General features: G+C 44.4%; 1 long non-coding RNA gene across 1 annotated transcript in view; it reads left to right on the top strand.

The window, feature by feature from the left end:
• Positions 1–20049, top strand: part of LOC140121592 (uncharacterized) — a 40170-nt gene extending 20121 nt beyond the window's left edge. The window contains exon 3 of the long non-coding RNA XR_011854134.1: positions 19904–20049. This is a non-coding gene — a long non-coding RNA (uncharacterized lncRNA). The remainder of the gene's footprint in view (positions 1–19903) is intronic.
• Positions 20050–22905: the final 2856 nt, after the last annotated feature.

Below are 22905 nucleotides of genomic sequence, written 5' to 3'. Positions count from 1 at the left end.
ATATTCCAGGTGTGGCCGAACCAGTGCCTTGTATAGTGGTAATATTACATCCCTATCACGAGAGTCCATACCACTTTTGATACATGACAAGATCCTACTGGCTTTAGAGGCAGCTGATTGACATTGCATGCTGTTATTCAATTTATGATCTACTAGTACCCCCAGGTCCTTCTCAACAAGGGACTCACCCAGATTTACTCCCCCAAGGACATATTTTGCCTTTGGATTATTGGCCCCCAGGTGCATAACCTTACATTTATCCACATTAAACCTCATTTGCCAAGTGGATGACCAAACATTCAGTTTGTCCAAGTCACCCTGCAGCCTATGAACATCCTCCATAGACTGTATTACACTACACAGTTTGGTGTCATCTGCAAAAATAGACACAGTGCTATTAATTCCTACCTCTATATCATTAATAAATATATTAAATAGTAGTGGGCCAAGCACAGAACCCTGGGGTACACCACTCATAACTGGTGACCATTCCGAGTAGGAATCATTGACCACAACTCTCTGGATACGATCCTTCAGCCAGTTTTCAATCCAATTGCAAATGATTTCTGCCAAACCAATAGCCCTAATTTTACCCATCAGACGTCTATGAGGGACAGTGTCAAATGCCTTTGCAAAGTCCAAGAACACAATATCCACAGCTGCTCCTCCATCCAGGCATCTGCTAACCTCTTCATAAAAGCAGATAAGGTTAGTCAGACCCTGGGCTGATATCTCCGCCATTTTGTTTCTGCCCATCAGGACGATTGGTCCACTCTGTTGCCATGGGCAGAGTTTCCTTACAACTTCTTAGACTCTGCATTCGAGGGCTCACCTCCATTTTTTATCAAGTATGGACTGCATCCACGCCCTCCTCTTCCTATGCCTGTGTCATCGGATGTTCCTGCTGTTGAGGAATTGGTACGGGACCTGGAGACCATCTGGGAGCAGACTCGCCGTTCCTTATTGCAGGCCACTGCCTGAACCAAGGTCCAGGTCGATAAAAAAACACAGGTCTCCTCCTGTCTCCGCTCCTGGTGACAAAGTCTGGTTGTCCTCCAGATATGTCCGGCTAAAGATCCCTGGCTACAAGTTTGGTCCTCGTTTCCTCGGTCCCTTCGAGGTGCTGAGTCACATCAATTTGGTGTCCTATGAGCTGTGCTTTCCTCCCACCATGTGCATCTCAAACTCTTTCCATGTCTCCCTGCTCAAGCCTGTCATCCTGAATCAGTTCTCCCGACAAGTGCCTCCTCCCGCTCCTGTGGCCGACTTCTCCGATATCTATGAGGTAAAGGAGATCCTTGATATGAAGACGGTGAGGGGTAAGCGGTTCTTCTTGGTTGACTGGAAGGGGTTCGGGCCGGAGGAGAGATCTTGGGAGCCTGAGGACAATATCCTGGACCACAATCTCCTGCAGAGATTCCTCAACCTCAGGAAGAGGGGGAGGCTGAAGGAGGGGGGTGGAACTGTCACAGGTGGTCCCGTAACCCATATCACGGGTCGCGGGCTCACCCGTGCCCTTCTGTCCTCGCCAGCTATATACAGCCACCAGTAATCACTATGTACAGCCCCCATCAATAACTATATGCCCCCCCAGTAATCACTATATACCCCCCCAGTAATCACTATAAACAAGCCCCAGTAAACACTATATACAGCCCCCCAGCAATCACTGTAAACAGCCCCCAGCAATCGCTATATACAGTCCCGAGTAATCACAATATACAGCCCCCAGCAATAAATATATACAGCTACCAGTAATCACTGTATAGAGACCCCACCCCAGTAATCACTATATACAACCCCAAGCAATAACTATATACAGCCCCCAGCAATAAATATATACCGCCCTCCAGCAATAACTATTTATAGCCCCCAGTAATCACTATATACAGCCCCCAAGCAATCACTGTATACAGCCCCCTAGCAATAAGTATATATAGCCCCAAGGAATCACTATATACAGCCTGCCAGCAATAACTATATATAGCCCCCAGTAATCATTATATACAGGCCCCCATCAATCACTGTATACAGCCCCCTGCAATAACTATACACAGCCCCTAGCAATCACTATATACAGCCCCCAGCAATTGCTAAATACAGTCCAGAGTAATCACAATATACAGCCACCAGTAATCACTGTATAGAGACCCCACCCCAGTAATCACCATATACAGCCCCAAGCAATAAATATATACAGCCCCCAGTAATAAATATATACAGCCCTCCAGGATTAACTATTTATAGCCCCCAGTAATCACTATATACAGCCCCCAAGCAATCACCGTATACAGACCCCCAGCAATAACTATATATAGCCCCCAGCAATCTCTATATACAGCCTGCCAGCAATAACTATATATAGCCCTCCAGTAATCATTATATACAGGCCCCCATCAATAACTATATACAGCCCCCCAGTAATCACTATATACAGCCCCCAGCAATCACTATATACAACCCCCAGCAAAATAAATATATACAGCCCCAGTAAGGCCCCCTAAGAATAATTGCATACAGCCCCTTAGGGATCACTATATACAGCCTCCCCAGCAATCCGTATATACAGCCCCCAGTAATCACAATCCCCCTTAGTATTCACTGTATACAACTCCCCAGAAATCACTATATACACCCCCAGCATTAACTATATACAGTCCCCCTAACATTACCTTTATACAGTCCCACAGCTTTAACTATATACAGCCCCCCAACATTACCTATATATAGTCCCAAAGCATTAACTATATACAGTTCCCCTAAAATAACCCACTATAATAACTATATACAGACACCAATAATAACTAACTATATACAGTCCCCCTATACCAACTGTATACGACCCCCTATAACTATATATACCTCCTATAACTAAATGTACACATTCTCCCTATTATAACTACATACCCCCCATAATAACTAGATACACCCCCCTATAATAACTAGCTATATACAGTCCCCCTATTATAACTATATACACAACTAACTATTTACAATTGCCCTATAAAACCTGTAGACAGTCCAAGGTAAAATAATAAAATTCTACTTCCCCTTCCTCCATTCCCCCGATGCGTGCCGATCTCATCGTCTTCCCTCGTGGTGTCCCTCGGAGTTGTACCAATATGGTGGCGCTTGGCCGTCAGGAAACACAGTGATGTCACACATTGCGCCAGCAGCAGGCCACCGCCATCTTGATTTAACTCAGATCATCTACTGGCAGAGCAGGGAACGTATTGTTCCCTGGCTCTGCCATAGGCTTAAGTCGGGGCATACCCTATGTCTGCCGACTGCTCGGTACGGCAAATACACAGCCCGATTTCCGAATACACAGTGAGCAATCACCCACATTTGGTAGGGGCCCCTTTAAGGGCAAAGTGGCCTATAATCCGTGTCACAGGTGCTCCCACGATCCCTGTCTCAGATTGCGGGCCACCTGTTTCCCTCCATGTGCCCCGAAGCCCAGCGGAACTCACCTCTCCTGGCTCCAGGGGTGGTCTGTGGCTCCCGTGGTTCGGCACGCATGTCCCAGTCTCCTAGGGCAAGCGCACACCGAATCGCAAACATTTAGAGGGCCAGCACGCCGATAATTGGCCTGCCTTAAATTCCTGCCCATTCCTGTGACCCTTGCTGGATCTTCAAGCCATCCCCTGAAGAGAAAGCCCCCCCTGTGTATCCTGCGTTCCTGTGTATCCTGCGTTCCAGTGTATCCTGATCCATATGCCAGTCCATTGCTGTATCCTGATCCGTGTGCCAGTCTGTTGCTATGTTACTGATCCGACTGCCAGCTCCTGCGATTCCTGAGTGTGACTTCTGCGATTCCTAGTGTGACTTCCTATGCTGTTCTCCTGCTGTCTCCTTGGCTGCCCCCGTGGGCTACTCACACCTGCGGAACGACCTGGTGGTACCCCACCGCAGATTTCTCGAACGAGCTGAAGATTTGCGGCACGAGCTACCTCTAGTCTGGCTTCCACGTCTGCCTTGGTTGGCTCCAGTCTTCCAAAACCCGCTCCAGCCTCCGGTCGAACAGTCTGCAGTGGAACCTATGAAGGTTGACAAAGCCCAACTCACACCTGGGGAACGTTCCAGACATTTTCAAGAGAACCTCTGCTGTACTGTGCCAGTCCAAAACACCTCATCGGGACTTGTCCAGTCCGTCCCCAACGTCTGGGAAACGCCAGCACCTAGGGCTTCTGGGAGAAGCGTCCTTAGGTGTTAATTAAGCTTCTCCATGTCTGATTATTCCAGTGCTCCTCAGTGTCGGCACCGTTGCTCCTGTGCAAGTCTCAGCATTTCTGGACTCTGGACTTTGTGGATGCTGCTCTGGTCTCACGGCATCACATTCCAGTGGTTCTGCTCAAGTCACCCCTCGTTATCTCCTCTGTAAGCGGACAGCTTCTTTCCCTTCCGGTACCACACGGAACCTATCCGTCTTCAAGTTGGAGTCCTGCAACAAGAAAACCTGGCCTTCTATGTCCTGCCTCGCTCCACGTCAGCTCTTCTTCTGAGTCTTCCTTGGCTCCAACTCCATGCTCCGGACCTCAATTAGAAGATTGGTGAGATCCAGCGTTGGAGCCCTGAATGCCAATCCAAATGTATGGTGGCACCTCTTCCGGTCCTGTCCTCTACTGTGTCTTCCAAGTCTCTGATGGGTCTGACAACTTGTTACCGGGACTTTACTGATGTTTTCTTTAAGAAACAAGACTTTGACACCATATCGTCCCTATGATTGCCCTGTGGATCTCCTTCAGGCAGGGATGCACCTGCCATGAGGCGAGTTGGGATTTTCATTAATTGAAATGATGTTTCCCCTTTTTAAAGAAGTTCTTCAGAAGCTCAACTATATATCATAGTATATGCAAAAAGAACTGAAATCCCAAGATGGTTTCAAAAGAAAAAAATTCTTTATCCTCCATGTATATTGGGAAGTATAGAAAATGACCAGCACTCCTCGGATCCAGTAAAAAAAAGTACAGGTGGTCCCCTACTTAAGAACAATCAACTTACAGACGACCCCTAGTTATAGACGGACCTCTCTGCCCACTGTGACCTTTAGTGAAGCTCTCTGTATGCTTTACTATAGTCCCAGACTGCAATAAACAGCTGTAAAGTATCTGTAATGAAACTTTATTGATAATCCTTGGTCCCATTATAGGAAAAAATTTTGAAACTCTAAATGTCACTGGGGCAAAAAAAATTTTGTCCAGAACTACAATTAGAAAATATACAGTTTTGACTTATATACAAATTCAATTTAAGAAGAAACCTGTGGAACCTATCATGTATCTAACCCCCGGGCCTGTATATGCAATTTCATTATAGATAAGCAAAGAGTAACTTTGTTTGTCATATGAATCCCTGTCCTATGCATTCATATGTCATATCGAAGAAATGTAAAGCAGGGTGGCGCTCAATATAAGTTAAGTTAGGGGGGCCTCTATAGCTAAATTAATGAGAGGGGGCTGAAACACAATTTTTGTATAGCAGGGAGACGCAGTGTAAAAAAGGGTGCATGCAAAATGCGTGCACGATATATATATAGTTTGGAGGCACTGAATATATAATATATTTATTATTAACAATGTATATGCATTAATAAAGGGGCACTGTATATAAATTCATGAGAGACGAACTGTATAGCAAGACAAGCATTGTACAGTATATAATTTAAGGGGGGCTGTTTTTATATGGGATACTGTTTTTAAAAGCATTAAGCTTTATAACAGTGAGGCACTGTATAATTATTAAAGTGAAGGCACTGATAAGCGACGGTGCTTTATATGTGTGATCAATAAAGGGTGCAATGTTTAGTGGGGGATTACACTATAGCAGGGGCTCTGTATATAAATTAATGAGCAGGCATTGTAAAACAAGATGTATATAAACCAATGCGAGACACTGTATAGCAAGGAGGGCACTGTATATTATGTAAATTAAGGATGGAAGAATCATAAGGGGACACTGTATTTAATTCCATGAAGAAGACACTTTTTAAACCTTCATATAAGGGAGTAGAGTAAATTAGGAAAATTAACTATCCATGTATGTGAAATGACCTTACTAGCATCATATTACTAATTACTGAAATTTGCACTCTCATTAAAAAGCTACTCATGAATATTCTATAATTACGGTAAATCAAATCATATTATGTTGGTATGATATATAATTATAATTTTGTTAATTTTTGGTTTGTTATGCTGCCTGCTATGACTGCTCCGTCATTCAGATGTAATGAATGATGTCAATAATTTCACAGTTTCAAGTACTAGGCTGCATCCAGCTAAGTACATAGAATACAATTTTTTAAGTAAGCAGAGCTTTTGTAATTATTTGATTAGTTATTGTTGTTCTATCTTTTATAATTATTTGTGGAGGCCTTAATATTGGATTGTTCCAGGAAATGCAAAATTGGAATGTTTGCCATCTAATAGAACATACTAACTAGATTGTATAAGGAAATAAAAACATATGATCAAAACTGCAGGAGGATGCGAAGCACGTTTCTAAAATCATAGTTAAAAACAAGATGGGTCTGAAAAAAAACTGTTTATAATCATTTGCACTAATTTAACACCATATTGTACAGATTTTAAGAGGTTTTCTAATATATGTATACATATATAAAAGGAAAGTCCACAGCAGCACAATGTCCAAAGTTCCCCTACAAGGGGGGGTGCAGAGGCCTCAGAGTTCAGGGTAGGAACCCATGTATGTACAAAATCCAAATCCAAGCAGGTAAAAGTGAAGAAGAGTTTATTCCAAAACTGGCGACGTTTTGGTGTGTTACCACCTTTCTCAAGCAATGTGCATTCCATAGTGAACAGGTTTAAATGGCAAATGTGGGAGTGTCTTATCGTTAACTCTTAGTGAGCCATGATGACAAATTCATTTTAACCCCTTCCCGACATTTGACGTACTATTACTGCATGGCGGGAGGTTCGTTCCCGCAAAATGCAGTAATAGTACGTCAAGCTTCTGGCGCCGGCTCCTGAACGGAGCCGGCGCCAGAAGCTGCGGGTGTCGGCTATATATTATAGCTGACACCTGCCTCTAACACCCGCGATCGGAGATTTCTCCGATCGCGGGTGTTAACCCTCAGCGCGACCGCGGCGTGTCAGGGGCATTTAGCTGGAATCGGACCCCCCCCGCGGCGCTTACCGGGACTGGCGGTGCCCGGGGCGGCGCGATCCTCCTGCCGGGAGCCGGGTCCTGCCTTCTGGCAGGACCCGGCTGTGACACACTGAGCATGTGCAGCATGCTCAGTGTGTCACATAATACAGTGTAATACATCTGTATTACACTGTATTAGGTGAAGAATAGCTTGAACAAGTGATCAATGGATCACTTGTTCAAGCTAACCTGTAAAAGTAAAGAAAAAAGGTTAAAAAACACTAATAACACACTTTTGAATAAAAATAATTAATTAAATAAAGTTAAAGTCCCCCTAAACACAAACATTCCCTATACACATCTAATAAAGTGAAAAAACCTGAAAATTTCCAAAATACCCCACATATTTGGTATCACCGCGTCCGTAACAATCTGTACAATAAGTCAGAAACATTATTGGACCCGTATGGTGAACGCCGTAATAACAAAACGCGAAAAACTCGCCAAAAATGTACATTTTCATAAAATCCCTTCACAAAAATGTTCCAAAAAGTGATCAAAAAAAAGTTATGTGCACCAAAATGGTATCATTGAAAAGGACAACTCAACATGTAAAAAATAAGCCCTAAACTAGCACTGTCAACAAAAAAATATTAAAGTTATATCCTGGAAAGATGGCGATGCAAAAACAAATGAGATTTTCTTTATACAGGCGGTCCCCTACTTAAGGACACCCGACTTACAGACAACCCATAGTTACAGACGGACCCCTCTGCCCACTGTGACCTCTGGTGAAGCTCTCTGGATGCACTGCAATGATCAGCCTTAAGGTGTCTGTAATGAAGCTTTATTGATAATTCTTGGTCCAATTACACCAAAAATTTTGAAACTCCAATTGTCACTGGGGCAAAAGAAAAAAAATTGTCTAGAACTTCCATTATAAAATATACAGTTTCGACTTACAAACAAATTCAACTTAAGAACAAACCTCCAGACCCTATCTTGTATGTAACCCGGGGACTGCCTGTATTGGTTTTTTTCCTGTAAAATATAAAAAAACTATATACATGAGATATCACCGTAATCGTAGTGATCTAGAGAATAAAAATAATATAGTATTTTTAGTGTACGACCCCCAAAATATACCAAAAAAAGAACCCAAAATTGTCAATTTTCTTTTTCTGCATACATTAAAGAGTTAATAAAATCTCATCAAAAAGCTACAGACCCACTAAAATGAAGTATTTGTAAAGTGCATCTCATGTTGCAAAACATAAGCCTTTATATGTCCAAATTGCCAAAAAAATAAAGATTGTATAGCCATTATAAAGTGACAATGCATAATCTGCTCTGAATGGCGCAGCTCCCCTTCGATGCCCTGGCGTGTGCCCATACAGCAGGTCACCACCACATATGGGGTATTACTATACACGGGAGAGATTGGGTATCAAATTTTGTGGAGCGTTTTGGAATTTTATCCACTGAGAATTTGTACATTTTATGAAAAACACATTAATTTAGTAAAAAAAAAAAAAATGTCAAAATTGCATCCGATTTTGTTTTAACCCCTGTAAACCAATTAAAGGGTTAACAAACTTCATAAAAGTTGTTTTACGTACGTTTAGGGGTATAGTTTCTATAATGGGGTAATTTATGGGGTTTTACTTTTATTTAGGCCTCTCAAAGTGACTTGAAACCTGAGCAGGTCCCTCAATAGCAGGATTTTGCTTTTTTTAAGAAACGTTCAAAGCCCCATAACAGCTTACAAAAATAAGACTATGTATAAAAAAAACCACAGAGGTATAAAGTAGACATTTGGTGAATGTTGGTTATTATGTTTTCTGGTGTTATGACTCGTGTGGAAAAAGTAGAACATTTTGAATTTCGAAAATTGAGAATTTTTCCAAATTTTCACCAAATATCTGATTTTCTCATAAATAAATGCAAAACATACCAACAAAATTTTGTAACTAACATGAAGTACAATGTGTCACGAGAAAACAATTTCAAAATCCCTTGGATATGTTAAAGCGTTTCGAAGTTATAACCACTTATAGTGACACAGGGCAGCTTTGAAAAAATGGGCCGTGTCAGGAAGGTGAAAAGTGGCTTCAGCGTTAAGGGGTTAAACAACTCTTAGAAAATACAATTTATACAATAATGAAAACTTCATGATATGTGCCAAGCAAGTATAAAGTGCAAGTGCTACATATAATACAAAAAGAATTTGCTGAAAGCCATGAATACAATTATAAAACACAGAGTCATATGACCTAGTTGTGAATCAGCTGGTGCATAAACAAGTGATCGGTACCTGGCGTCTCAATGTTTATATCGACATAAATATTCAGAATATAAGAATCGTGTCTCTCACTGTGGACTGCGCATGACCGGCAACAGTGTTTTGCGCACCGCGGATGGGCGGTTTTAAGCAGGGGGCAGGGAGGAGGGGGAGAGTATATTAGTTTTCCTTTTCTTTTTCTTTTCTCTCTTTTTTTTTCTTTTTAGAATATGTCAATCAGAATTTTTTTTTGGAATATAAGAGGGCTTGATGATTGGCGCAAACACTGTATAGTCAATGATATCACGGTTCGGCATCTCCCGGGCATTATTTGTTTTGTTGAGACGCATCTCACGCCGGATTCCACTTACCTATTGGATCGGAGATGGGCCTCTTTGTCGTTTCATTCTTGTGGTTCCGCATTCTCCAGGGGAGTTTCTGTGTTGGTCCATAATAAAGTGGACATTAAAATCCTTACCCAGTGGGTGGACAAAAAAGGCCGATTTGTCTTCCTATTTTGTTCTTGCTTATATAGAGTCCCGTGTATTCTTGCATTTATCTATGTCTTGCCCCCCTTCTCTTTCGAGGTTTTGAATTCTTTAATTCAGTGTCCCTCTGATAGGGGTGATATTCCGATATTGATAGTGGGGGATTTTAATGCAGTGTTTGATTCCGTTTTGGATAGACGTAAGCTGGGAACTTCTCGGGGTTGTCCAGGTAGGGGCACCCCAGGATTCAAAATCTTCTGTGATACTTGGCAGTTCAAAGATGTATGGCATATCAAGTATCAGGACAAACCAGCTTTTTCCTGCTTTAGCCGTACCCACTCCACGTTGTCCAGGATCGATCTATGTTTAGCCAATGACGGTTTTATTCGTTACATCTCAAAAATGAAGTATGAATCCATCTTAATTTCAGATCATGCTCTTATCTCCATATTCTTAGATATGGAGAAAAGTCCAAGGTTGGTTAATGGGGGGGTTCTTCAAATTAAACCCTCATTGGCTCTCGATCCTGGACAGCGCGGAAAAGATTTCTGGTTTGATTCAGGAATACTGGGATCATAATAGTAAAAGCGGTGATCCAAGGCTGATCTGGGACTCATTAAAAGCATACTTAAGGGGTATCTTCTTCTCAGAAATAAAATGGAAAAAAAAGGAATTCAGGAAGAAGGAAACTAATTTAAAGAAGGCCTTAGATCTCAGACAGTAAGAATGGGCATCCTGTCCCACTCAGTCAAACAGAGACTGTTTTATAGAAGCCAAGTGTGCTTATGACTCATATATGGAGGAGAAGGCCCAACATAAAATCCTTTTATCAGGTCAAAAACACTATACAGAGCGGGGCAAGCTCCTGGCAAATATGCTAAAAAAGGGCAATAATAATAAGGAAATCCATGCAGTTGTTAACCTGGGCGGAACCCTTGTACAAGATCAAGGGGAAATCCTAGACAGCTTTAGGTTTTTTTACCAGTCCCTATATCAGACTGGTTAAGTCTATGTACTACTCTCCTACAACTCGGATGTGCGTAAACGGTTTATATTCTGATCCCTTAGCGCTGCAAAGCGGCACTCGGCAGGGATGTCCCCTCTCCCCCCTTCTCTCCGCCCTGTTTCTCGAGCCCTTGGCGATTTTGATTCGGGAGTCTGAGTGGTTAAGGGGCTGGGGGATTGGGGGGGGAGAGGGATAAGATATCCCTGTATGCAGATGACATTCTGTTGACAATCCAGGACACCAGTCAAATTCTAACAGACGTAATTGGGCTAATAAATGGCTTTGCGGTGGGTGGGTTCGGGGTGGGTTGGAGCTGGGGGTGGTTACTCGGTTTTAGGCCTTCATAGTTGTACTCCTGTACATTCTCAATTTTTTCTTCTTTTTGGACTTTGTATACAATTGGCTATTTGCTATGAAAACTGTTTATTTATTTGCGGGGGGAGGGATGGAAGGGAGGGAAATGAAAAGTGAAAATGCAATGTAGATGTCTTTTTTATAAATGTATTTTGTACTGAATAATGGTTAATTAAAAAAAAAAAAAAAAAATGGCCCGTCATGGTGGACTAATGGAAACCGAATTAACGGTGAGAATAATTCCCATTTTCCATTGCGTCCCCCATGATGGCCCCACTTGGAGACATAACAAATTATATTTCAGGGAGGGATAACAGTTTGTAGTACTTTTCTACCAAAAGCTAACTCATTTGTGTTTTGCAGGTCTAACCTATAGGGGCAGATTTATCAAGCAGTCTGAAAGTCAGAATATTTCCAGTTGCCCATGGCAACCAATCACAGCTCCCCTTTAAAATATTCATGAGCACTGGTGAAATGAAAGCTGAGCTGTGATTGGTTGCCATGGGCAACTGGAAATATTCTGACTTTCAGACTGCTTGATAAATCTGCCCCATAGTGTTTTACGAATGTCAACTGGCTAGACAATGTAGCTTGCCTACAAATTTCATTTATGGAGGCCCCTCTTTTCTCAGCCCACGAGGTTGCCATGGCCTGTGTAGAATGTGCTCTAATTGTCTCAGGTATTAACATATTCTGGGCTGCATAAGCATTTTTAATAACACTCTTGATCCATCTTGCTAGAGTGGATTTTGAAGCATTTATCCATTTATTTTTTCCGCTGAACTGCAGAAGGATATTTGAGTCTTTTCGCCGTGGTTGTGTTGTTTCTCCTGACATCTAGGGAGTGCCATTCTCTTTCTTTTGTTGATTTTGGATTCTGACAAAATGTAGGCAGAATAATCTCCTGACTTAGATGGAAGCTTGAGGAAACCTTTGGGATAAAAAGCGTTACTCTGTCTTCAGATATTTTTAGGTAGGGTTCTTTGATGGACAATGCCTGTATCTCCCCCAAACGTCTAGCCAATGTTATGGCGATAAGAAAGATCAACTTTAATGTTAATTCTCTAATATTTTTTGAATCTAAGGGCTCAAACGGAGGACCAGTTAGATAATTCAAGACAATAGATAAGATATTTTTATGGTAGGTTTAAGTCTAGAAGTAGCTTTTATAAACCTCCTTACCCATTGATGCTCTGCCAGAGGACTATCAAAAAATGCACTCAATGCGGATATCTGGACCTTCAGGGACCTGGTTTTTAGGCCTTTGTCGAAACCTGCCTGGAGAAAATCCAAAACCTGGGAGATATTAGGAGAGTTCTGGTTAGGAACCTTAGGTCCACAAAATGAAACAAATTTATTCCAAATGCGAGAATAAATAGTATGAGTGATAGGTTTCCGACTTGCCCTTAAGGTCGATATGACTTTGTGAGACAAGCCTTTGATTCTTAGTAATTCCCCTTCAGGATCCAAGCTGACAACTGGAGAGCCTGGGGATTTGGGTGCAGTACTGGTCCTTGGAATAATAGATCTGTACGAGGAGGAAGGTGAACCGGTTCTTCCAGGGCTAGCCTCCTGAGGGATGGAAACCATACCTTCTTTGGCCAGAAGGGTACCACTAGAATTACTTTTCCTTTCTCTCTTTGGATCTTCTGTACCACTTTTGGAATTACCGGAACTGGCGGAAAAGCATACATTAGTGCTGCAGGCATCTAGTTTGGTGTTGAACCGTCTAGCGAGAAGAAAAATTTTGTCTTTGAGTTTGCACAGGTTGCAAACAGATCTATTTCCGGGACTCCCCATTTTTGGGTTAGATGTTTGAAAACCTCGTTGTTTAGGCACCACTTGTTGTTGTTGATATGTTTCCTGCTGAGGTAGTCCACTATTGCATTTTCTTCTCCCTTCAGGTGGACTGTGGATAGGGATAATACGTTGTCTTCTGCCCAACTGAAGATTTTTTCCGAAGAAGTTCGGTATTCTTGGTGCCTCCTTGGTGGCGTAGATAGGCCACTGTGGTGACGTTGTCTGAATATATTTTTACATGGCGAGATTTTATCAGATCTCCGCTGATTTTTAGGGCTTCCCATACAGCTCTCAACTCTTGATAATTGGAAGATCGATTCTGAATGGATAGGGGCCATTTTCCTTGGGCAAGGGACCCCTCGAAGTTTGCTCCCCATCCAGTCAAACTTGCGTCCTTCTGGAGTGATAACAGAGGCCATGGATGCCAGGTTACCCCTTTCTCCAGGTTCTCCTGATGTGTCCACCATACTAAGGCGTCTTTGATCTCTGCAGGGATTTTTATTTTCCAATCCAGATGAGCTGCGTTCTTGCCCCACATGGATAAGACCCAATTTTGTAACCTGGGAGTATGGGCTTGACTCCACTGCACTGCTTGGATACATGCTGTCAGTTGTCCTATTAGCCTCATTACATTCCTTATGGAACAAACGCATTTCTTCCGGAATAATTCCACTTCCTGAACAATTTTCAATCTTTTTTCCTGTGGGAGGAAGGACATCTGGAGTGATGAGTTCAGAGAGACGCCCAAAAATGTAGTGATCTTGCTGGGTTCCAGGTTTGACTTTTTCCAATTTATGATCCAGCCTAGTTGTCTGATAATGGTAATCGTAAAATCCCTGTGTCGGATTAGCTCCTGTTCGGATCCTGCTACAATCAACAGATCGTCTAAATACGGAATTATGACTATCTTCCTTGTTCTTAAGAAGGCCACCATTTTGATAATAATTTTTGAAAACGTCCTTGGCGCTGACGATATTCCGAAGGGCAGCGCCTTGTACTGGAAATGGTGTATCAGACCTTCTGGGTTGAGAACTGCAATCCTGAGGAACTTCTGGGATGCTTTGTATATTGGTACGTGATAATAGGCATCCTGCAAGTCGATCGTACACATGAATGCCCCCAGAGGAATCTGCGTAATTGCTGAACTTACAGTCTCCATTTTGAATTTACTGATGTACTGATTTAGACCTTTCAGGTCTACACGGCGGGCGGTCGCGAACTGGTTAAGAATCCCAAAAAGCCTGTCCTGGATCGATTTTGGCTCTTTTATTTCTTCAATCTTAAGCGTGTCTCTCATGGCTTACAATAGTGGTTCTAAGTCTTCAGACATGAACAAATATCTGGATTCCTTCTTAACAGCAGATGTGGATGGAATAGAGTCTAAATCTAACAAATCCTTGACTGAATCGTCTACTGATTCAGCTTCGGATTCCGATTGATATTTTACTCTTTGCCTTTTTGATAAAGGCTCCTGAGGCAAAAGATTAGCTAAAGATGAGACTAATGAACATTGAACCTCCCCCTTAGTAAAGGTTCTCATTTCATCCATAAAGGATGTTTTCTCCTCTTTTAAGAGGCTATCAATACAGTCTTTGCAGATGGCTTTCTTATAGTCATTAGATAACTTGTTAAAGCACATATTGCATCTACGGGAGGTAACTTTTCTTTTTCCTGCATCTTTTGGAGGCAAATCCTTCGGTTCTCTATGTTTCTCCTTGTCTTTCGGTTCCTACCAACAGAGAAGGAGAATAGTATTACTATTAAACAGTAACATGGTAAATCTCCTAAAACCCCTGGTCAGAAGTACTCCTAGCTACATCCAGGACACTTTTGACCTTTTAAATAAACTCAAGATTGTAGGCCTACTTCGTTATGGTACAATTCTGGCCACCATGGATGTGGAATATCTATACACTAACATTCCCCACAAAGATGGAATAGCAGCATGTCAGGCACACATGGAGAAGCACAACTTACCAACAGAACTGGTCACAGAACTCATACAATTTGTGTTCACCCACAACTATTTCTCATTTGGAGAGGATCTCTACCTCCAGTGTATGGGAACATCAATGGGTTCAAGGTGTGCACCACAGTATGCCAATCTTTTTATGAATGAATGGAAAGGTGCTTACTTATCCACATGCACCACAAAACCCATGATCTGCCTCCGTTATATTGACGACATTCTGATCATCTGGACTGCAGGTGAGGAGGTCCTGCTGCAATTCCATGACGGTTACAACAACTGAAACTCAGCTATTCAGGAGATTAAGGAGATACACTTTCTAGATACCTCAATACAAATTAAAAACATTCGCTTAACCACAACAATATTAACATAAACCAACAGACGGAACAGCCTACCTGAGAAATAACAGCTTCCACTCCAAACATACCAGACAATCTATCATATACAGCCAGGCTACAACAATATCTGTTCAAACAAGACAGATATGGAAAAACTCCTCCTGTAGCTCCAGTTGGGCTACTGACCAAAAGTGACTGACAACCAAATAAGAACAGCAGCAGCCATTAACAAAGACATATTACTCACATATAAGGAGACCAAACATGAGGCCAGAGTACCCCTAGTAATCACTTACAGCCCACAACTGCAGAACCTACCTCAAATTGCCAAGGAACTTCAACCGATTCTAAAAGAAATATTCCTAGTCCCTCCTCTCCTGTCCTTCTGGCAACCACCAAACCTGAAACAACTGCTTGTACGGAGTGCCCTGAGACCATCATGACCAGGTACCTGTACCTCAATCACAGTATGTGGTATACCTTATTATGTGTCAACTGTGTCCAACCACAGGCCTTTATGTTGGGGAAAGATGCCAGAGACTCCATGAACGCATTAACTCACACCGATCTGATATTAAAAATGAAAGGAAGGATCTTCCAGAGGGGACCACACTATGGTAGATTTGCAGATTACTATTTTAATTGGACATTTTAAGATTCAGAGGGAAAGGAAAGAATAAGAATATAAATTAATGCAGAGATTCAACACCTTACAAAGTGCATTTAACATTCATGCCAGCTTCATGACCTCATATCTCTGGCCTGGAGCCCTGAAGCAGATAAGAGCCAGGGCTCTCTTGTCATGCCTCACAGGTTTTTAGTGTGTTTATTGCCATCCTGTGGTAAATAAGATGTCCCTGTAATTATCAATCTGTTGTTTTAAAGGTTTTATTTAATATCCTTTGATGTGTGTATAAAATGCTGTGAATTTTCTGTTTCAAGCATAACATCATGTTTGACGAAGAGAACTAGTATTCTCAGAAAGCTCACCAAATATACTAAGTTAGCCTCAAAAAGGTATCGCCTGAATTCTTCACTCTTCTTCTACACACAAACATTCAAAACATGATAAATTACAATATTACTTGATTGACACAACAGAGAACCTGTCAGGTGGATTTGGGACACTAAACCACCCACAGGTCCTTATGGGGCATTTATATGATTAGATTAAGTGTATAGGACTCACATCTGGAGCTCTTGGTGCCTCCTTTCTCGTTGAAGCTGAAACACTCTGGCTTCATAGTCCATGTTGTGTACCTACAGCACTTGTGCAGTGAAGCCAGGGTGTACTACTCCGAGAGCAATGACAGCTCCCGACATAGGTAAGTATAAACATTTCCATTTTTTTTTTGCAATGCAGTCATGAACAGTAATCATACAGTGCAATTTGCAACTCTAAACCACTATGAGGACATGTGGGTGGTTTAGTGTTCCAAATCCACCTGACTGCTTGTTGTTTAAGTTCACAACAAGTTATATTCTTTACATTTTCATCTTACAGTACTGTCCATGATGACAGATATGAAAGGAAACTCTTCAATTTACCAGGGGTAGTGGACCCACTGGACCACCGCGGACAATGACGTAAACCGACACCTGGGAGAGGAGGAAGTGGCACCCGGTTTTCACCAGAGCCCGCAACTTTGTTTGCGGTGGCGGCCAAGGTGTAGTACAAAGTCGTGAGGCAGAAGCGTGGTCTGGGACAGGCAGAAGATCAGGACAGGCAGCACAGGAATGAAGTCAGGAACGGAACCAACGTCATAACAGGAAGTCAGGATAATTGCATGGAACAAAGCTTAGAAGCACCAAGATCCGCCAGGGGACACTGGAAGGAGCTGGAATTTAAACAGAACGGTCAGCCAGCCAGCAACAATTATTGGTGTACTTGGCCTTTAAATCTCCGGAAGCCGGCGCGTTCGGCCCCTCCTCCTGGGGCGCAAGCGGCCGCTTCCGGAGATTTAAAGGGCCAGCGCTCCCTAGGAGCCGGTTCGCTGGAGCCAGAGCTAGATTGAGGTGAGTGAGCCAGCGGGGGTCCTTGGGAACAGAGATTGGCACGGGTGCGCCTGCGACCCAGGACACTACCCATCAACCTGGCTTTATCATTACTAGTACTAAGCTATGAGTATCCAGCAGTCAAAGAGATGCCTACCAGAATAGCCAATAGTCACAGAGATGCCTCCCAGAGTAGCCAGCAGTCACAGAGATGACAGAGTAGCCAGTAGTCACAGGGATGCCCCATAGAGTAGCCAGTAGTCACATGAATACCTCCAGAGTGGCCACCCGTCACAGCGATGCCCACCAGAATAGCCGACAGTAACAGAGATGCCCACCAGACTAGCCAGTAGTCGCAAAGATGCACATCAGAGTAGCCAGCAGTCACAGAGATGTCCCCCAGAGTAGCCAGCAGTAACAGAGATGTCCCCTAGAGTAGCCAGCAGTCACAGAGATATCCACCAGAGTAGCCAACAATCACAGAGATGCCCCCCAGAGCAGCCGGAGCCAGCGCTGGATCGAGGTGAGTGAGCCAGCGGGGCTCAAGGGGAACAGAGATTGCCATGGGTGCATCTGCACATGGGTCGTACGGGACCCGTGACACCACCCATCAACCTGACTTTATCATTACTAGTACTAAGCTAAGAGTAGCCAGCAGTCAAAGAGATGCCCACCAGAGTAGCCAGTAGTCACAGAAATGCCCCCTAGAGTAGCCAGCAGTCACAGAGATGACCGACAGAGTAGCCAGTAGTCACAGGGATGCCCCATAGAGTAGCCAGTAGTCACATAAATGCCTCCAGAGTAGCCAGCAGTCACAAAGATACCACCCAGAGCAGCAAGCAGTGACAGATATGCCCCTTAAAGTAGCCACTCGTCACAGAGATGCCCCCCAGAGTAGCCAACAGTCACAGAGATGCCCACCAGAGTAGCCAGCAGTCACAGAAATGCCCATCATAGTAGCCAGTAGTCACAGAGATGCCCATCAGAGTAGCCAGCAGTTACAGAGATGTCCCCCAGAGTAGCCGGTAGCCACAGAAATGTCCCCTAGAGTAGCCAGCAGTCAAAGAGATATCCATAAGAGTAGCCAGCAGGCACAGAGATGTTCCCCAGTTTAGACAGCAGTCACAGAGATGCCCCCAGAGTAGCCAGCCCTCACACAGATGCCCCCTGGAGTAGTCAATAGTCACAGAAATGCCCCCTAGATTAGCCAGAAGTCACAGAGATGCCCAGCATTGTAGCCAGTAGTCACAGAGCCCCCAGAGCCATCACAGAGATGCTAGTCAGATGGTAGTCAGAGTAGACATGACTAAGTACGCAGCCAGTGTCTGAAACGCGTTGGATTACTACAATATATTTGTCCAAGATTTTACCATGAAGCTAACAAAGAACATTTTTATTCACTAACGCCTGACTCAGTTTGCTTCTCTGTTTTCTTCTCCTGTCCTTGCTTTATCACCTAAAAAAGCCCTGGTGAACATTAAATTTATGTCAGCTCGTTAGTGTAAGAACTGACTATGCTATTACTGTGGTAAATCTCATCATTTGATTAAGTCCTGTCCCATGACACCAGTGCAGGAGAACAACAAGCGCTTACGTGATCTCCAGGAGGGTTGCTTGGGCATGCAGGTATTTTCTGAACCAGTCTTTAAAGTTTTATTGCCTGTATACCTTTCAGTCAGTCTGTTTCTACCAAGGCCTTTGTTGATTCAGGGGCTGCAGCCAATTTTGTCAAGATTTTATAAAACTGGATTCTCCTTTCCTGGTACAAGGAGCTGATTCTTCCCATTTAAGAGAGGGGGAAGAATCCTCTTATAACCTCACAGGTTGGATCTTGTCACACTGAGTTGCTGGAAGTTTACGTTTTCAATAATTTGTCTGCTGATATCAGCATGGGCTTCCCCGGAGGGTGAGTATTAAGTTTATTTTTTTAATGGGCCTGGCATACAGGGGCTGGCTGGCTGCATATTACATGGGGGCTGGCTGGCTGTATACTACATGGGGCTGGCTGGCTGTATACTACATGGTGCTGGCTGGCTGTATACTACATGGGGCTGGCTGGCTGTATAATTTTTTTTTGTACGCAAAAAAGATGATGATCGAGGGAAAACCAATATCCTCTCCCATAGATTCCCAAATTGATGGATCTCAACAAGGCATGCAATCAGATTTGTATTTGGAGATGAATGGAAGGCTGCTTTCATTTTGGGGCATTTTGAATATCTTGTGATGCCATTAGCTTGTGCAATGCTCCTGCTGTCTTCCAACAGTTTGTTTATGATATTTTAGAGGATTTTCTGGGTTTATTTGGATGATATATTTTTATCTTTTCGCTTGATTGAGTCACATATATAAAATATATTAAAAACATATTAACTAGGCTCCTTTTCAATTAAATATTTTCTCAACAGTTTAAGTGTCTGTTTGGAGTCCAAAAAATACTATAATAGAAATCCCCTGAGTCTCACTACCAATGTCACGGCTATTGAGAATTGGGAACGTCCTACTAATCTGAAAGCCCTACAATGATTTTTTTCAACTATTATCAAAAATTTATTACAGATTTCTGCACTAGCGAAGTCATTGACAGATCTTAGAAGGAAAGGTGCTGATGTAACCTATTGATTTCCACTGGCTGTGTCAACATTTCTACAACTAAAGAAGAGCTTTATGAATCTGCCTAAAGCCCAAGATATCAACATCAAAGCTCCCCTTTAATAAAATTTCCACAGCAGAGCCTCTTTTAATGAAAAGTTCATGCCAGAGCCCCCTTTAAAGGAATATCCACAGCAGAGTCCCCCCCTTTAACCACTTCATTACCAGGCAATTTTCCAGTTTTGAATTTCAGTTTTTTACTTCCCTCTTTCCACAAGCCATATCTTTTCGTATTTTCCACTTACAGAGGCATAGGAGGGCTTCTTATTTGTGTGACAAATTATATTTTCTAGTGCCATCATTTTTAATTTTGTTCATTGTACAAGGTAGCTGGAAAAACAATTCCAAATGTGGTACAGTTGCCAAAAAACACAGGTGCACCATATTTCTATTGGCTTTTTTTATACATCTTTGTCACGGGTGGTCCCGCGACCCACATCGCGGGTCGCGGGCTCACCCGTGCCGCCCTGCCCCCGCCAGCACGCCGCCAGCGCATATTACCCGTCCCGGCTCCTGGCTCGCTCCCCTCCGCTGTGCGCGCGCGTCCCCGACTGCTAGGGCGTGCGCGCGGCACCTTCTCCAAATTTAAAGGGCCAGCGCGCCATTAATTGGCGCTGGCCATATTGCCCAATTCTTTATAAGCCTGCCTCTTCCTGTTACCCTTGCCGGATCTTTGTGCCTCATAGCCTTAGAGAAAGCTTACTAGCGATTATTCCTGCGTTCCTGTGTATTCCTGCGTTCCTGTGTATTCCTGCGTTCCTGTGTATTCCTGCGTTCCCGTGTATTCCTGTGTGTTCCCGCTCCTGTGTCCTGTGTTACCCGAGTTCCTCCGTGTTGCTGTGTTCCGTGTGCCTGTGTTCCCGTTCCCACCTGCCTGGACCTCCTGTTGCTGACCCCGGACTTGGACCTGACGTTGCATCTCTGCCGCCTGCCCTGACCCTGTGCCTGGACCTGTCTACGAGATTGTCATCCGCTAAGGTACCTCAACCTCGGCTGCCACCGTGGGCTAGTCACACCTGGGAACGACCTAGTGGTATCCTGCCGCAGCAAGTCCAACCCGCTTTGCGGCGGGCTCTGGTGAATACCAGGTGCCGCTAGGCTCCGGTTCCGGGTGTTTGTTAGTTACATCTCCCGCGGTGGTCCAGAGGATCCACTGATCCTAACAGTAAGATCCGGCCATGGATCCCGCCGAGGCTTCTTCTCCGAGTCAGCCTGATCTCGCCAACATCGTGATCCACCAGTCCCGGCAGATTGCTGCACAACGGAATCAACTGGAGCAAGTCACCACCATGCTGCAACAGCTGCTAGAAACCCAGCATCAGCAACAGTCTCCGGAGGTGGCCGCTGCGACTCCTGCTACCCCGGCTTATCTTCCTGCTGCTGAACCCAGGCTACGTCTCTCTTTGCCCGGCAAGTATGACGGGGATCCCAAGATGTGCAGGGGCTTCATCACCCAGTGCTCCCTGCACATAGAACTTATGCCGTCGCAATTTTCCACAGAGCGGTCCAAGGTGGCATTTGTCCTCAGCCTCCTTTCCGGGAAGGCCCTGGCCTGGGCTACTCCTCTTTGGGACAGGGATGACCCGGTTGTCGCTACCCTCTCGGAATTTCTGGCAGAGTTCCGGTCAGTCTTCGAGGAACCGGCCCGAGCTTCTTCTGCGGAGTCTGCGTTATTGAACCTGCGCCAGGGTAACTCATCTGTGGGAGAGTACGCAGTTCAGTTCCGAACCCTGTCTTCTGAACTTGCCTGGAACGATGCTGCCCTCATTGCTACCTTCAAGAAAGGACTTTCTGCGCAGGTCAAGGACGTGCTGGCAGCACGGGACCTGCCGTCAACTCTGAGTGGTCTAATCACCCTGGCCACTCGAATTGATGTGCGGTTTAAGGAGCGTGCTGAGGAACTACGCTCCGAGTACCCCCAAGGCCGTGTTAGACGTCTTCCTCGCCTGGCACCTGTATTCCAAAAGCCGCTTCAGCCCCCGGCTGAATCTTCTGCTGATGAACCTATGCAGGTGGACCGAGTCCGGCTTTCTCTACAAGAGCGTTCCAGGCGACGTCAGGAGAACCTGTGCATGTATTGTGCCAGCCCAGGGCACTTCATCGGGGCTTGTCCTGTCCGCCCCCAACGTCCGGGAAACGCCAGCACCTAGGCTTCTCAGGCGAAGTGTCCCTAGGTGAGAATAAAGCTTCTCCACGCTTGACTCTCCCCGAACTCCTCAGCGTTGGCACTGGCACCCAGATCCAAGTTTCCGCCTTCCTGGATTCGGGCTCTACAGCGAACTTTATGGATGCTGCCCTGGTCTCCCAGCATCACTTCCCGGTGGTTCGTCTCAGGAAGCCATTGTCCATTGCCTCGGTCAGTGGCCAAATTCTCTCCGTGCCCATCCGGTTTCGCACAGAACCCCTGCTCCTGCAAGTTGGAGCATTACATAGAGAAAGACTGTCCTTTTTTGTGCTGCCCCAGTGCACTTCCACTCTCCTGCTGGGCCTCCCCTGGTTGCAACATCATGCCCCTGTTCTGGACTGGTCTTCTGGGGAGATTCTCCGCTGGGGTCCGGATTGTTCATCACACTGTATGAAGGTTCTACATCCGCTCCCTGTTGGGACTTCTACCTTGTCTCCTAAGCCTTTGGGGGGGCTTCCCGCTCCATACCAGGACTTCGCGGATGTGTTCTCCAAGAAACAAGCTGAGACCCTTCCTCCACATCGTCCCTACGATTGCCCCATCGACCTGCTGCCTGGATCTTCTCCTCCTCGGGGTCGGGTGTACCCGCTCTCGGTACCTGAAACAGCCGCCATGTCCGAGTATGTCCAGGAGAATCTGCAAAGAGGCTTCATTCGCAAATCCACCTCTCCGGCAGGCGCCGGCTTCTTTTTTGTCACCAAGAAAGATGGCTCTCTCCGCCCCT

The sequence above is a fragment of the Engystomops pustulosus genome, chromosome 3 (genome assembly GCF_040894005.1).
Source record: "Engystomops pustulosus chromosome 3, aEngPut4.maternal, whole genome shotgun sequence".
In the NCBI taxonomy this organism is placed as follows: domain Eukaryota; kingdom Metazoa; phylum Chordata; class Amphibia; order Anura; family Leptodactylidae; genus Engystomops; species Engystomops pustulosus.
This window is presented reverse-complemented; position numbering and strand designations above follow the sequence as displayed.